Genomic DNA, 12815 nt, shown 5'->3' on the forward strand with positions numbered 1-12815 from the left:
TGGAGTTATCGCCTGCCTTGTGACATCACCAGGTGCCTGAATTAGCTAATAGACCAATAAGAAAGAGAATTCCAAACATCTCTGCCATTAACTGCTAATTTTCAGTTTTCCCCTCCCAATTCAGACCATTCCCAGACAGTCCTAGCAAAATTATTGCTTGCAAAATTGCTCTTTGCCAAGCTATCATTGTTTCTTTTTTTACAATTTTAATTGAAAATATTCACAGTAAGGTACTCAATTGTTATCCAGAAATTATTTGGCTGCATTGGACCTGCTGAGCAGAGGCGTTCCCCTCAGGGAACTCCATAACCCCCCCCCCCCCCCCGTTCAGCTGAAAAGGTGGCGCAGGGAATGCAAAGATATTCTTTTGAAATATTTAACCTCCACACATTAACAAGTCCAATACCTCAAATGAAAGATAAACACCTTGTTCATCTACCCATCATGTCAGATTTTTTAAATGTTTTACAGCGAAAACACAACATATATTTATGTTAGACCACCACCAAACCAAAGAAAAAACGTAGCCATTTTTTCCAGCCAAAGATAAAATCACAAAAGCAGGATTAGAAATAAAATCAATCACTAACCTCTTGAAAATCTTCATCAGATGACAGTCATATGACATGTTACACAGTACATTTATGTTTAGTTCGATAATATGCATTTTATATCCATAAATCTCGGTTTACAATTGACGCCATGTTCAGAAATTCCTCCAAAATATCCGGAGGAATTATAGAAAGCTACGCCAGATAACAGAAATACTCATCATAAACTTTGACTAAAGATACATGTTCTAAATATAATTCAAATACACTGGTTCTTATTAATGCAACCGCTGTGTCAGATTCTTTTTAAACGTTACGGAAAAAGCCTAACATTGCAATAATCTGAGATGGCGCTCAGACGTAACAATATTTCTCCGCCATGTTGGAGCCAGAAATACAAAATTACAACATAAATATTCCCTTACCTTTGATGATCTTTCATCAGAATGTAGTGCAAGGAGTCCTAGTTCCACAATAAATCGTTTTGTTCCATAATGTCCAATACTAGTGTCCAAGTAGCAGCATTTGCTATCACTTTCAGCTCACGTGCCCAAAAACTGACTTCTGCTCCAGGATAACTTGCATGAAAACTTCCAAAAGACATATTCCAGGTCGAGAAAACTGGTCAAACTAAGTGCAGAATCAATCTTCAGGATGTTATAATCATATATTTCCAATAACGTTCCAACCGGATCATTCGTTTTCATCTGGGGCTGATTGGAACAGCCGTAGCACTCACAGAGTAATGCGCCATAACAAAATGGCATTCTCTTGCGACACCGACTATTTTCCCTCCCATTAGGTCAAAGTTCACAGCAAATGCTCCATTACACTTTCTACTGAATGAGGACATCTAGTGGAAGACGTAGGAAGTGTTTCCAGATCCATAACTTGTTGGGAAGGGAGGGGGCGTTGAAGTCAAAGTTGCCCCATCTTTCAGAATTTCTAAACTTGTTTGGAAGATTGCCTGTCCTATGAGTTCTGTTATACTCACAGACATAATTCAAACAATTTTAGAAACGTCAGAGTGTTTTCTATCCAATAGTAATAATAATATGCATATATTAGCAATTTAGGACAGAGTTTGATGCAGTTCACTATGGGCACGCAATTCATCCAAAGTGAAAATACTGCCCCCTATCTCCAATTAACCTAAGCAATCTGCATCTCTATGTAGGCCATTATCTCTGTTGTTCATTTCAATTTCAACTGTGTGTTTTGAATTGGTATCTTTTCATTAGATATTCTGATAGCAGGAATATACACTGCTCAAAAAATAAAGGGAACACTTAAACCACACAATGTAACTCCAAGTCAATCACACTTCTGTGAAATCAAACTGTCCACTTAGGAAGCAACACTGATTGACAATACATTTCACATGCTGTTGTGCAAATGGAATAAGACAACAGGTGGAAATTATAGGCAATTAAGCAAGACACCCCCAACAAAGCAGTGGTTCTGCAGGTGGTGACCACAGACCACTTCTCAGTTCCTATGCTTCCTGGCTGATGTTTTGGTCACTTTTGAATGCTGGCGGTGCTTTCACTCTAGTGGTAGCATGAGACGGAGTCTACAACCCACACAAGTGGCTCAGGTAGTGCAGCTCATCCAGGATGGCACATCAATGTGAGCTGTGGCAAGAAGGTTTGCTGTGTCTGTCAGCGTAGTGTCCAGAGCATGGAGGCGCTACCAGGAGACAGGCCAGTACATCAGGAGACGTGGAGGAGGCCGTAGGAGGGCAACAACCCAGCAGCAGGATCGCTACCTCCGCCTTTGTGCAAGGAGGAGCAGGAGGAGCACTGCCAGAGCCCTGCAAAATAACCTCCAGCAGGCCACAAATGTGCATGTGTCTGCTCAAACGGTCAGAAACAGGTGAAAGCATGTTGAGAACATTGAGCACATGTGACAGACGTGACAGTCTGGAGATGCCGTGGAGAACGTTCTGCTGCCTGCAACATCCTTCAGCATGACCGGTTTGGCGGTGGGTCAGTCATGGTGTGGGGTGGCATTTCTTTGGGGGGCCACACAGCCCTCCATGTGCTCGCCAGACGTAGCCTGACTGCCATTAGGTACCGAGATGAGATCCTCAGACCCCTTGTGAGACCATATGCTGGTGCGGTTGGCCCTGGGTTCCTCCTAATGCAAGACAATGCTAGACCTCATGTGGCTGGAGTGTGTCAGCAGTTCCTGAAAGAGGAAGGCATTGATGCTATGGACTGGGCCGTTCCCCAGACCTGAATCCAATTGAGCACATCTGGAACATCATGTCTCGCTCCATCCACCAACGCCACGTTGCACCACAGACTGTCCAGGTGTTGGCGGATGCTTTAGTCCAGGTCTGGAAGGAGATCCCTCAGGAGACCATCCTTCACCTCATCAGGAGCATGCCCAGGCGTTGTAAGGAGGTCATACAGGCACGTGGAGGCCACACACACTACTGAGCCTCATTTTGACTTGTTTTAAGGACATTACATCAAAGTTGGATCAGCCTGTAGTGTGGTTTTCCATTTTAATTTAGAGTGTGACTCCAAATCCAGACCTCCATGGGTTGATAAATTTGATTTCCATTGATAATTTGTGTGATTTTGTTGTCAGCACATTCAACTATGTAAAGAAAAAAGCATTTAATAAGAATATTTCATTCATTCAGATCTAGGATGTGTTATTTTAGTGTTCCCTTTATTCTTTTGAGCAGTGTACTTTATTTTACAGAAACGCCAGGTATTTACTTAAAAAGTACTTGGTAAATACACAATAATAGCATAATAGCTTTTATAAAGCTATCATGTTAAAAGTTATTGCACTCTGCTTGTTTTTCCAGGTTCCATAATAATGCTGCTGTGTCTGTCAAAGACTGCTGTTTGTATAGTCAATTGGGAGACAGGCCTACTTAACACCTCGTTCACTGACAATCACAATGCCACTGAGACAGGGCTATCAGCTGTCGGCAACAAATGGAGCAGCTATATCTTCTGGATTTGTTTGACCCTGGCAGTGCTGTCTGCCTTCCTGATTGGAGGAAGTGTGATGCAAGAAGAAGGCTCTGCTTCGCCTGGCATATTCTATTGCTCCTTTGCACCCCAGTATCTCTACTTGCACATCTATAACCCCAGTGTTTAACTGCTGAATTGTAATTATTTCGCCACGATGGCCTATTTATTGCTATACCTCCCTAATCTTAGATATTTCTATTGTGTTATTCATTTCTATTGTGACTGTTCATTTGTTTATCCCATGTGTAACTGTCTTGTTGGTGTCGCACTGCTTTGCGTTATCTTGTCCAGGTCACAGTTGTAAATGAGAACTTGTTCTCAACTGGCCTACCTGGTTAAATAAAGGTGAAATAAAAAACATATTAAAATAGCCTGTAATGAACAGACAAGAGCAGGCAAGTGTCTTCTCAGGAAACAATGTTTAATTAAGGATGTAGAAAAACAAAAAGACATCTACAGTATAGGGCTTTGTTCCTGTTCATTGAAATGAAGTGGTATCGACTGACAGTAGTTCTTGCACTATGACCTTACATTATATGATATTTCAGCTATCCATAAGAAAAGGGAAATTGAACAGTACATCCAGCCACTGTTAAAGGTTGTTGTAAGCACTCGAAACTGGGCAGGAACCCTGACCGGAGCAATGCACTGTCTATAAAGGGTTCTCTTATTCGGTTATATAACAACTGTACTAGCATCAAGGTTTTCTGAGGGCATGACACAACTTTATGGCCTTTACAGGAGGTTGGAACTTAAAGTGATGTTTCGTGTCAAGCAATCAATCAACTTCATTTGTTATTGGTTGATGTTATTTATTTGTTTGTCTTCTATTTTATTGAGTGCCTTGTCTGTGTTTGTGCAGGTGAAGGTGGTCATGGATATTTAAAGGACTGGCTATGGTGGGGTGGCCTTCTAACCAGTGAGTTTGTTTTGCCAAGTAGCAAAATCTACTCTCAATATTCGCCAGAAGCACTGTAGGGCTGGAAATGACCAGGGACCTCACGATACAATATTATAACCATACTTAGGTGCCGATACGATATGTATTGCGATTCTCACAGTTCTATGTGTATTGCGATTCGATACTGCGATTTAATTGCAATTTGATGTTCCAAACATAATGCTCACCATTATTTCTGCTGCAGAGAGACAAGAGAGAGCATGATACATTTTTTGGGGATCAGTCATGGAAATAAAAGTCCTGTAAACATGTTGGCTCACTATTTAGAAAGGAGAACAATCTATAGGAAGAAAATACAGCCAGCAAGCTACTAGTGTTAACTAACACTACCAATGGAGTCAAAGTAATAATATTGCGATATGTAACTGTATAAATATTTTCCCCTCTTCACTAACTATATGTCATGTGGGAATACTTGTTTTTTGAGTAGTTTCACTATATTTCTGTTGGGTTACTATCATGACTTCCACCAAAGTCGGTTCCTCTCCTTGTTCGGGCGGCGTCCGGGGGTCGGCGTCACCGGTCTTCTAGCCATCTTCGATCCACTTTCATTTTCCATTTGTTTTCCTACACACCTGGCTTTCATTTCCCTCATTAATTGTTGTATATTTAACCCTCTGTTCCCCCCATATCTTTTGGTGGAATTGTTTGTTGTAAGTGCTTGTGCACATGTTGTGCGTTGTTTTTTTTTACAGTTACCATTAATGTTTGTTATTTTCTGCTTCCCCAGTGGGTGCCGGCGAAACGGCCAACTTTGCAGCATACATGTTTTCCCCAGCTACTGTGGTGATTCCTTTTGGCACTCTGAGTGTCATTATAAGGTACCCTTACCTCTCTGTTACCTGGCTTATATCTACATACAGCTAGCTATCATTGCATTCTCTCAGGTGCCTCACTTTCCATGACTGGAAAACCGTATACCTATGTCACAAACCAGGTACCCATCCAACCTTTTTATGCGAGTAACGAGCAAAGTACATGTCTGATAAAAAATGTAACTACAGGCCTGATGGAAACAGAACGTTTGTGTCACGACTCCTTCCTTCCTTCCTGTTCGGGTGGCGCTCGGCGGTCGTTGTCACCGGCCTACTAGCTGCCGCTGATCCTTTTTATCCCCTTGTCTGTTTATTAGTTACACCTGTGTTTAGTTAGGTTAATTGGTTGGGCTTTATTATCCAGCCGGCCCGCCTGCTGGGTGTACAGGATTGTTTTCTGTGTACTATTGTGCCTGTAAGTCACGGTTGTCCGTGTTTGTGTGTTTTTCTGGACTGTTTAGTTCCCCGTGTTTTGGGGCATTTGTTTTGAGTGACGTCGTTTTCACCGGTGTGGTGAATTAAAAAGTATCGCTACCCTGAACTCTCTGTTTCAGGCGCCTGACTTCTTCCTCCACTACACCCCGGGCATTACAATTTGTCTGTAAACTTTCCAAATGTCGACAAAACAAAATACGCTAGACAAGATGTGATCTTTTTGTGTCGCTAAAATTAACTATGCGAGAAATGTCGGTGGAATGCTTTTATGTGCAAATATTGATATAATAACTATTATATCGAAGTGTACTTGGAGTCACGCGATGACATGTTGTGTGGTCCTCCCACTACGGCTCGTCGGGAAAGCATGCATTTTATTAGGCTATAGAGTAAATAAATTATAATGAACATGACAGAATGGTGAAAGTGCAAGGTGAGGAGCTTGATGCTCCTTTCCAATTAATATTGAGGGTCTTATTCTAGTGACATTGATCATCTATGCTTGGCTGCCATCTGACAAATAAAAATTATATTTTGTCCGTAGTAATTTCATCATGTAGGCTATACCCTCACTGCATCTGCGAGCTGTTGGCGAGAGAGTCTGTGCCAATACCAAAATGTGCACAGTCGCGATACACTGAGTGTACAAAACATTAGGAACACCTGCTCTTTCCATGACATAGATTGACCAGGTGAATCCAGGTGAAAGATATGATCTCTTATTGATGTCACTTGTTAAATCCACTTCAATCAGTGTAGATAAAGTGGAGGAGACAAGTTAAAGGATTTTTAAGCCTTAAAACAATTGAGACATGGATGGTGTATGTGTGTCATTCAGAGGGTGAATTAGCAAGACAAAATATTTAAGTGCCTTTGAACATGGTATGATAGTAGGTGCCAGGTGAAATGGTTTCAGTGTGTCAAGAACTGCAACGCTGCTGGGTTTTTCATGCTCAACAGTTTCCCGTATGTATCAAGAATGGTCCACCACCCAAAGGACATCCAGCCAACTTGACACAACTGTGGGAAACATTGGAGTCACCATGGGCCAGTATCCCTGTGGAACCCTTTCGACACCTTATAGAGTCTATGCCCCGATGAATTGAGGCTGTTCTGAGGAGGTGTTCCTAATGTTTTGTGAGAAATGCACCATTTTTTTGTGAGAGCCGAGTTGAAAATGCCATAGAATATTTTTTATTCGGTACATGTGAATTTAACGGCTAAAGGTAATTTATGTGCAATACCTCATCACTCACAGCCTTTTATCTGCCACAAGTCAATTTGATGGAAACATATCTCTGGTGGGAAAATGCACATGCTGTTTATATGCAGATTTTAGAATATTTGCATGAAAATCTGTTGCCAATTAGATGAAAACCTAGCTAGTGTTATCATGTTGTACCCTTATGTTGGTATATGTGAACGAGTGCTGAGTGATTCGTGCTGTTCATTTTTTTTTTTACATTAAATGCGCTATGCATTATGTGGGTTCAATGCTGTAACACAGAATAAAACAATTAATACAAGTCTCATGATGGTAGTGACTGTCCGATACTGCTTATCGCTTATTAACCATCATTTATGAACATTTGTTTTATTTGATGACTTCATTATTTCATTCCAAGTCATCATCTCATCTCTATAGAGCTGCTGCCTCTGCTGTCTGACAACAAAAAAAAACATTATTTTAGGAGTTCTTCAAAGTAAATCAACTTAAATCTGTTTTACCTCATTTCTACCACCATGTTACATGTGCAGTAAGAGAAAAAAAATTAACTCTAGTCCACCTTTATTTGCTCAATACGAAAGTGGTCAGATGACGCCAGTGGTGGGCCGTCAGGGCCAGCAAGGCCTTCTCTGCTGGCCTAAACATCATCAGAATATACTTTTTTTTTTTAAATATATTTTCCCACAAATATGTATTAAATTATTCCCCAGAGTAAGAGTTATACTCTTCATTTCATAACTTTCCTCTTGGTTGCACTGCTTCCAGCCCCAGGTTGAGATTTGGAGGGCTGGTCTTTATGTTAGCTCCTTTATCCAATCATATTCAGCCATCATGTGTTTTGCCAGGGGTCTAAAATCTGCCCTCAGGCCTTCAGAATCAACAGTGCGGGCGCTTGTAGCTTAAAGTGAATGGAAATAAAAAATTGGTGTCAACCAATCAGCTTTAGAGTTGGCTATTGTACGCCTGCTGGCTGGCTCCAGTGTTACACAGGAGCCAGCTAGCAGGCGTAGTGCGTGCACGTCTTTTGATTGGATTACCAATATTGAGAGGCAGGTCCTATATGGGCAGGTCTATGCAGAATCTCAGAACTAGGAAACTGAATTGGATAAACGAATTAATTCGCGTACTACTAAGTAGTTTTTTCAACCCACAATGGCGGAAGGAGAAGATATCGATTTGGTCGAGGATATAATTATAACGCCATTCTCAAGACAAACTTTTCAAGAAAAGCTAGACATTGTCAGGAGAGGTTGCCCGATGCTACAAAGCCTGTCACAGGCGGGAAAGCGGTTTGTTCGCCACTTTCAAAGTTCCAACTACGAGCGCTATCAATGGCTCACAGGCTCCGAGAAGCACTGCAAACTATACTGCTGGGAATGCCTATTATTTGCAAGTGATCGATTTGGTGTTTGGAGCCACACTGGCTTTGCAAACTTGAGTTGTCTAACCAAGGCAGCAACGAGACACCAAAGTACGGCTGGGCACTTACAAGCAATGGTGCTTTTGAAAACTTTTGGGGACACCCGAGTGGATCTACAGCTCAACGAACAAGCGCGCAGGGCAACGAAGCTGCACAATGAAAAGGTATTGTACTCTTCCCCTGCAATTCTCTGAATAAAAATGTCAATTTCAAGGTGACGCAACGCCTGGTTATACTGCATTTCTGTCTAAATGTATAGTGTCTAGAGCCATGGCACCATAATGATGGTAATAAGAGGTGGATTAATTCGGGTGGGACTGTGTAGGACTTCACTGAAGGCCCAGGCCCCAGGCCCACGGCACACCACTGGATGACGCAGATGCTAAGATACAGGACTGGTTTGCTAGCACAGACTGAAATACGTTCCGGGACTCATCTGATGGCATCGAGGAGTATACCACCTCAGTCACCGGGTTCATCAATAAGTGCATCGATGACATTGTCCCCAGAGTGACCGTGCGTACATACCCCACACAGAAGCCATGGATTACATGCAACTTCCTCACTGAGCTAAAGGGTAGAGCTGCCGCTTTCAAGGATCAGGACCTTTAAACAGGTAAATATTCACAAGGCAGCAGGGCCAGACAGATTACCAGGATGTGTACGCCGAGCAGGCGCTGACCAACTGGCAAGTGTCTTCACTGACATTTTCAACCTGTCCCTGGCAGAGTCTGTAATACCTACAGTTGAAGAAACAAAACAACCATTCATTGTGTAGCTGGGACCCTTGGGATTGCAAAGAGAGGAAGATCTTCAAAGGTAAGTGATTTATTTTATCTATATTTGTGATTTTGTGACACCTGTGCTGGTTTGAAAAAGTATTTTGATGTGGCGCACTGTCCTCAGATAATCGCATGGTATGCTTTCGCCGTAAGGCCTTTTTGAAATCTGACAATGCGGTTGGATTAACAAGAAGTTAAGCTTTTAAATGTATTTCGTGCTCTGCAATTTCACCGGATGTTGTCGTAGTGGAACGCTAGCGGGACACCGAGCCGTAAGAGGGCTTGTAAAGTAAGCATTTCACGGTAAGGTCTACCCATGTTGTTTTCGGCGCATGTGACAAATAACATTTGATTTGATTTTGATAAATAAGGCATACTTTTATGGCTGCTAAATACCAACTATCAATCACTAAGATCATGTATTTTCAGGTAGAGATACCTTGCGAAGCAACTGCTCTTTACGCCTCTCAATCACACGTTCTTCTTTCTTCTCCGTGTCTGCCCCATACAGACCGCAATGGATTGTGGTCATTGTAGTTAATTCTGTTTTCTGAGCTAAACTATGGAGAATATCAGCCTGATGGAAACTACAACTCCCTACTACATCACACAGTTCGGGCTTCATCTGATTTATCTCTAGAGAAACTGTGTATTGAGCTCACAGAAAAAAACGGAATGAAATGGTTGGTCAATTAGTTGCTTAAAAACCTAACATGGACTCAGAAATTCAAAAGTTTTGAGAATATTTCCGGCCACAACTTAGCTAAAAAACTATTTAATTGTCAGGAGCTGTTCTGTGTAAGTCATTGTTTTACAGCAATCTGCTGTGTTGTGGTTTGCTTTGATATTGAAATGACTGTAGTTGTGGCTTCTCTCTCGACACAGTGCAGTGCTTTCCTCCTACCTGTTGGGGGAGACTTTAAATCTGTTTGGGAAGCTGGGCTGTGTGCTCAGCGTACTGGGCAGCATCCTCATGGTGATCCACGCACCCGAAGAAGAGGAAGTGACAACCCTGCATCAGTTGACTGACAAACTACTTGACCCAGGTACATTATTTATATTCATTAAAGTATATTGAGGTAATGAGCATGTAATCAAGAGGAGAGAACTTAAAAGATAACAAAATGCTAACGTCGTTGTTGAGCAAATATGTAGACATAATGACGGACGATACTTCTGCACCAGGAAATAACACCGGTCTGTTCCCTAACCACCATCCACCACATCATAGAGCAACACTTCTCTCTCTCCTCTGTGCCAAGCCTCACTTTTATGGCTCCTGTGTATCTGCTCTGTATCTCTAGGCTCCCTTGTGTTTGCCAGTATCCTGCTGGTGGCCTGCCTGCTGCTTATCTTCTACTTCTCCCCCTGTGTGGGCCAGACCAGCATGCTGGTCTACATCGGCATCTGTTGCCTGCTGGGGGCCTTCACCGTCTCCTCCGTTGAGGGCCTGGGCATCGCCAACCGCACAGTGCTCTCTGGCCCAGCCGTGGTGCGCCACCCGCTCACCTGGATCCTACTGGCCTCCCTGGTGAGTTCCATCGTCATCCATCTGAACAAATCCCTGGACACCTTCAACACACTGCTGGTCTACCCCATCTACTACGTGTGCTTTCCCACCATCGTGCTCACAATGTCTGGGGTAGACGTGGTATGCACCATGGGTGGCTTCTTGGTCATCGTCCTGGGGATGACCATGCTGCACCTGTTCAAAGACATCCACGTCACTCTGGAGGGCCTGACCAGCAGCATGTGTCAGCTGCTGGAGAAGAAACAGGAAGACAAACACATCCTCATTGAGGAAATGGAGAGCCTGCCTCCCATGAGAGAAGATGCACCCAGGGTCTTCATCAGCTGAGAGGCTGGCACCATAGAGGACTCTTAGCACTTAACTTACAGTACCTATCAAAAGTTTGAATATACCTACTCATTCAAGGGTTTACTTTATTTTACTATTTTCAACATTGTAGAAAAATAGTGAAGACATCAAAACTATGAAATAACACATGGAATCATGTAGTAACCAAAAAGGTGTTAAACAAATCAAAATATATTTTTGATTATAGAATCTTCAAAGTAGCCACCCTTTGCCTTGATGACAGTTTTGCACACTCTTGGCATTCTCTCAACCAGCTTCACCTGGAATGCTTTTCCAACAGTCTTGAATGAGTTCCCACATATGCTGAGCATTTGTTGGCTGCTTTTTCTTCACTCTGCGGTCCAACTCATCCCAAACCATCTCAATTGGGTTGAGGTTGGGTGATTGTGGAAGCCAGGTCATCTGATGCAGCACTCCATCACTCTCCTTCTTGGTCAAATAGCCCTTACACAGCCTGGAGGTGTGTTTTTAGGTCATTGTCTTGTTGAAAAATAAATGATAGTCCCACTAAGCGCAAACCAGATGGGATGGCATATCGCTGCAGAATGCTGTGGTAGCCATGCTGGTTAGGTCTTTCTTGAATTCTAAATATATCACTGACAGTGTCACCAGCAAAGCACCCCCACACCATCGCACCTCCACCTCCTCCATGCTTCACGGTGGGAATCACACATGCGGAGATCAACCGTTCACCTATTCTGCGTCTCACAAAGACACGGCGGTTGGAACCAAAAATCTAACATTTTGACTCAGACCAATGGACATATTTCCACCAGTCTAATGTCCATTGCTCGTGTTTCTTGGCCCAAGCAAGTCTCTTCTTATAATTGGTGTATGGGTTTCTTTGCAGCAATTTGACCATGAAGGCCTGATTCACACGGTCTCCTCTGAACAGTTGATGTTGAGATGTGTGTTACTTGAACTGTATTTGGGCTACAATATTTGAGTCTGGTAGCTCTATCCCCTGCAGCAGAGGTAACTCTGGGTCTTGCTTTCCTGTGATGGTCCTCATGATAGTGCTTGATGGTTTTTGCGACTGCACTTGAAGAAACTTTCAAAGTTTTTGACTGACCTACATGTTGTTTCTCTTTACTTATTTGAGCTGTTCATGCCATAATAAGGAGTTGGTATTTTATCAAATAGGGCTATCTTCTGTATACTAACCCTACCTTGTCACAACACAACTGATTGGCTCAAATGCATTAAGGAAATAAATAAATTCCACAAATGAACTTTTGAACTTGGGACACCTGTTAATTGAAATGCATTCCAGGTGATTACCTCATGAAGCTTGTTGAGAGAAGGCCAAGAGTGTGCAAAGCTGGCATCATTTAACACTTTTTTGGTTACTACATGATTCCGTGTGTGTTATTTCATAGTTTTGATGTATAAAATACAATGTAGGAAATAGTAAAACATATTTTTAAAACCCTGGAATGAGTATGCGTGTCCAAACTTTTGACTGGTACTGTATGTATGTATGTATGTATGTATATATGTATTTGTTTTTTTAATGTTTGTTTTATGTAGATTTGAGACCAAAGCTGCTGGTGACTGTGGTCTATGATGCTGCATGCTGGGGATCTCTGTCTATGATGCTCCAAGGCACTAGAGAATATATGTATTTTATACAGTTGATTATAGTTGTGGGTCTTCTTTTTTTAAACCTCAATTACAGATATAGTAATAATAATAGTCGTTGCTGATGACACTGGGCTATGATCCTGCAGGCCATGTAGACAGCCCCT

At 42.3% G+C, this 12815-nt stretch overlaps 1 pseudogene; it reads left to right on the forward strand.

The window, feature by feature from the left end:
• The first annotated feature begins 3386 nt into the window (after positions 1-3386).
• On the forward strand, positions 3387-11046 carry LOC109891853 (magnesium transporter NIPA2-like; annotated as a pseudogene).
• The last annotated feature ends 1769 nt before the right edge of the window (positions 11047-12815 follow it).

The sequence above is a fragment of the Oncorhynchus kisutch genome, linkage group LG6 (assembly GCF_002021735.2).
Source record: "Oncorhynchus kisutch isolate 150728-3 linkage group LG6, Okis_V2, whole genome shotgun sequence".
In the NCBI taxonomy this organism is placed as follows: domain Eukaryota; kingdom Metazoa; phylum Chordata; class Actinopteri; order Salmoniformes; family Salmonidae; genus Oncorhynchus; species Oncorhynchus kisutch.